The sequence below is a fragment of the Galeopterus variegatus genome, unplaced genomic scaffold (assembly GCF_000696425.1).
Source record: "Galeopterus variegatus unplaced genomic scaffold, G_variegatus-3.0.2 Scaffold9063, whole genome shotgun sequence".
Classification (NCBI taxonomy): domain Eukaryota; kingdom Metazoa; phylum Chordata; class Mammalia; order Dermoptera; family Cynocephalidae; genus Galeopterus; species Galeopterus variegatus.
In genome coordinates this window covers 65297-69748 of record NW_007735174.1, presented here as the reverse complement: position 1 = coordinate 69748, position 4452 = coordinate 65297, and the positions used below count along the sequence as shown (strand labels likewise).

Genomic DNA, 4452 nt, shown 5'->3' with positions numbered 1-4452 from the left:
CTTCTCAATTCTCTGCCTTCCTAGTTATAATCCAAAAATTAAATAGAGATCCCTCATCCAAAGTAAGAAGGCCTGGCTGGTTAGCTCAGTTGGTTAGAGCACCATGTTACAACATGAAGGGCAAGGCTACGACACGAAGGTCAAGGTGTTCGGATCCCCTTCTGCCAGCCACCAAAAAAAAAATAATTTAAAAAAGTAATTGGGACTTGTCAACACTCTTAAAAACTACCAAATCCAGTCCTCTCCACTATGAAACAGATGTGCAGTGACCAACTTGGAACATCAAGCCCTCAGCCTCCTAACATCAGAGATTTGGAGTCAATATCCTAAACCAGCATTTGCAGTCAACATGAAACTACTCTCACAGAGCCACATAATCCTCTACCTTGATGTATTTTTTTTTTTTTTAAAGATGACCGGTAAGGGGATATTAACCCTTGACTTGGTGTTGTCAGCACCACGCTCACCCAGTGAGCTAACCGGCCATCCCTATATGGGATCCGAACCCGGGGCCTTGGTGTTATCAGCACCGCACTCTCCCGAGTGAGCCATGGGCCGGCCCTACCTTGATGTATTTAAAACAGGTTTAGAAAAGTGACCAATTGTGTCAGCGGTTGGCAACAGCATTGTTTAGTACCAAAGATGTCAAGGCACAAAGTGAACATATCATAGTTTCCAAGTATACTTCTATAGAAATAAATTTAAGTGTGGATAATCCAAAACATTGACAAAATTTTTCCGTTCTGACTCCTCTGGCACAACTTTAAGTAAAAACAGCTGCCTCTACTTGCTGTATCAGCAGCCTAAAATGGGTGGGATTTGTCTCTGTTCCATCAGCCTAGGATCTATTAAGGGAGAAGCAAAGAAGGTAAAACAGGACTCCTGCTATTGACATTTTATAATCAAGAAAATGGAGAAAATTGTATACAGAATCCACGTCTGTAATTACACTGTTAGAACAGAAAAAGGCACGTGTTAATGTTAAACTGAAGTTTAAATGAAGGCAGTCCGTGCCAAATGTGAGAATACACATGCTCCTTCAGTCTGGATCTGAAATAATTAAGCTAGATGCTTAAAACTAAGGTTCTGGAAGAAACGAGGGATTTTTGCCCGCACAGAATCTAAAAGGCACTGAAGAGACTGCCCCTCCCCCACCTCAGCTAGACATTTCAAGTTGAATTTGCTAATTATTAGGGAGTAACCAAAGAATTCAAAAGGAGGGGCCGACTGGTTAGTTCAGTGGATTAGAGCACAGCCTTGTAAACATCAAGGTCAGGGGTTTGGAACCAACACGGGTCAGCTGCCAAAAAAAAAAAAAAAAAACAGAAAACTTTGGAGGGAATAAACTGTCCCTTTAAAAAGAAACTTCATAAGCAAGAAAGTGAGTTTACTGTATGAACAGTTAAGGGGTTAACTGTGGGTGAATGCGGGGCTGTCACTGGAGGTGGCGTGGGTAAAGGGCCAGAGAGAACCAAGTCGCAAATCCAAATCCCAGGCAATATTTGGGCTCTTGGAGGGTGGGTTGCTCTAAGAGATTCTTCGGCTTGGGGAGCCTCAGGTACTGGACATCTTTTAGAGGGAGGATAGCTAGGCCTGCATGCCCAGCTGATACTTAATGTATCGTCATTCAACGAACATCAAACTTTGCCTATGATTTACTGGATTAAAAAAAAAAAAAGACACTACATTTGCTTTACAAAAACCAACTTTCACAGTTTGCTAGGCTTAACGTAGATACATGTACATATATGTACACACACGCATAAATACACGTGGGGGATGAAATGCCAGAATCTCGGAATTGGGGATATTTTAGCTGAGTGGTGAAGGTGGAGACCAGCGTCCGTGCACCTGCCGTTTTGCTTCCAACAGGAACGCGTGGCATAGAGAGGTGCTTAGCGCAACGGTGCTGAAATGTTTGTTTTTGACCTGAAGCTAATTGTGTCTAAGTGGCAAAGCTGAGAGGGAAAGGATCAGTGAAGGCCGTTCCCAAGAGTCACCGCCACAGCAGCGCGACAACACCCCGGGCTTCACCAAAAGATCCTCCAGCCTCACCCATGAGACACTGCAGAGAGATGGGCACAAGATCTTCCCTGGAGGTGACCCGCGCCCCTCAGGCACACGGCAGACGTCACAATGACACGATTTTTATGGATAGAATGCACAGGCGAAATCGCCCGTGTTGCATCGTCTCCTAATTCTGCCTGCGGCCTAACTCTGCAAGTCTTTGGGGGAGTTAATGTGCCATTATAAACAAGGAGCCTAAAAAACAAGTTTTATCTCACGACTTGCACCCCCACTATACAGTCGACCTTCCCCAATCACCCCAATTGAATCGCAAGTCACGGAACATGTGACACTCCTTTATGAGCTTGGAGGTGGCTCTAAAAAGAGCCTTTGGGGTCGGGGCGTTGGGGTCGCCTCACTTGGAGCTGGTGTACTTGGTGACGGCCTTCGTGCCCTCGGACACGGCGTGCTTGGCCAGCTCCCCGGGCAGCAGCAGACGCACGGCCGTCTGCACCTCGCCAGACGCGATGGTCGAGCGCTCGCTGTAGGGCGCCAGGCGGGAGGCCTCGCTGACGATGCGCTCCAAAGGAGTTCATGATGCCCATGGCCTTGGACGCAACGCCGGTACCGGGGTGCGGCTGCTTCAGCACCTTGTACACGCAGACGGAGTAGCTCTCCTTGCGACCACGGTCGCGCTTCCTGCCGTCCTTCTGCGCCTTGGTGATGGCCTCTATGGACGCCTTCTTAGGGGCCGGAGCCGAGCGAGAAGGCTCCCGGGAGGCAGTGAAAGCACCGAGACGAACAGAAATGCAGCCGGGGCAGGGTTATTTGTCATCTCTATATTCAAATGAAGGCTCCAAATCTCTAGCATATGATTGGACAGCCTGATGCCCGCGGCCGTAACCAGAAAAAAATTATGTAAATAAGAGATGCCGGGTCTTCTCTCCTATTGGAGGATAGTTCAACCAATCCGGAAGCAAGCCGGCCCCGCGTGGGAGCTCCGTGTGCGCATGTTTGTTCCAAACCTTTGTTTTAACCCGGAGCAGATTTTTGTCTTCATGTATGTGGAAGTAGCTGAAATGGAAATGAAGACCGTCACAAACCCCGCACCTCTCTCTGCTCTGGCTATGAGGCAAAAGCAGCGGGGACATTTTCTTCTGCCACCAACAGCTGGGAGGGGAAGCTGATGCTTATTTAGCAAGAGAGGGGTGGGAATGGCAGCTTCCAACTGCTTTAACCATTTATTTCCCATTCACGTGTTTCCTCCCTAGACATCAATGAGATACATTCCTTTTAGAATTCAAGGGTAAATCCAAACGCTTCGTTAGGAAACGCAGAAAATAGTACTGAATATATACTAAGTTGGAGGTGGTAGCAGGGAAGCTTTTTAACTGAAGAGAGGAATTGAGTGGGTTTCAAATGACATGCTAGTCTTTCATATTGTTATTATTAATGCTGACGAATCCCATTTGAAGTGACAGCCATGACGCTGAGAGCCTCATATGCATGATCTTGTCTGTCTCCTAATAATTCTAAGAGGTAGGTACTATTGTTGGACCCTAATTACGCACCAGAACACAGACTTTTGGACGTCACCAGTCTCAAGTTGTCTCCTCCATCATATTAACTCCCAAGATAGAAATATACGTTGTTATAAATTTCAGCATCACCTGGAGAGTTGTTTAGAAAAGCAGGGTCTTGGGCCCCACCCTAAATGGATTAACTCGAAATATGCATTTTGAAAAGTTTCGTGTGCATGTTACAGTTGGGAAGCTCTGGTCTGAAGGTCATTTATCTTCCCTGCCGTGGGCAAGTAACTCACCTTCTCTGCACCTCCATTTCCTCATCTGTAAATGAGGACATCCGGGTCTACCTCACAGGTCTGCTGCAAGTTAATGTGTGTGAAGCAGCTGGCAGGATTCCCAGCACACACGTAGTACCTGATTTCTGTTAGCTTCTTTCCTTCTCAGAACTGACCCAGCCACCAGCAGCTGGGACTGCCTCAGCTGAGCTCCCTCTATGCCCTGGACAGCTGCACCACATAAATATGTGGCAGGAGCTTTTCCCCTAGTCCCACCAGAACAGAGACTAAGCTGTCATCCCCAGGGCAAGGATGTGGCTTTCATTTCTGATCTCTGGAGTGGAACACAGGGCTTGGCACCTAGCAGAGGCCCCATCCGTGCTTGGAGAAGGAATAAGCCTGTGAGTTGGGGCAGTACCCTCTATATAAAAGTCTGTTGTCTGAGGTCCACTGGGCATCTTGAGACTGTGGGTTCCCTGTGCTGCTCTGGACATACTCAGCATTAAGCATTTTATCGGTTTTCTTTTAAAATAGGTGGTTGATTTAACAAACATTTCTAGGGCCGGCCGGTGGCGCACTGCTACAGTGCGCCGCTTGGGAAGCGTGGTGGCGCTCCCGCCCGAGGGTTCGGATCCCACATACAG

General features: G+C 47.5%; 1 pseudogene; it reads right to left on the bottom strand.

The window, feature by feature from the left end:
- Positions 1–2347: 2347 nt before the first annotated feature.
- LOC103608999 lies at positions 2348–3870 on the bottom strand (annotated as a pseudogene).
- Positions 3871–4452: the final 582 nt, after the last annotated feature.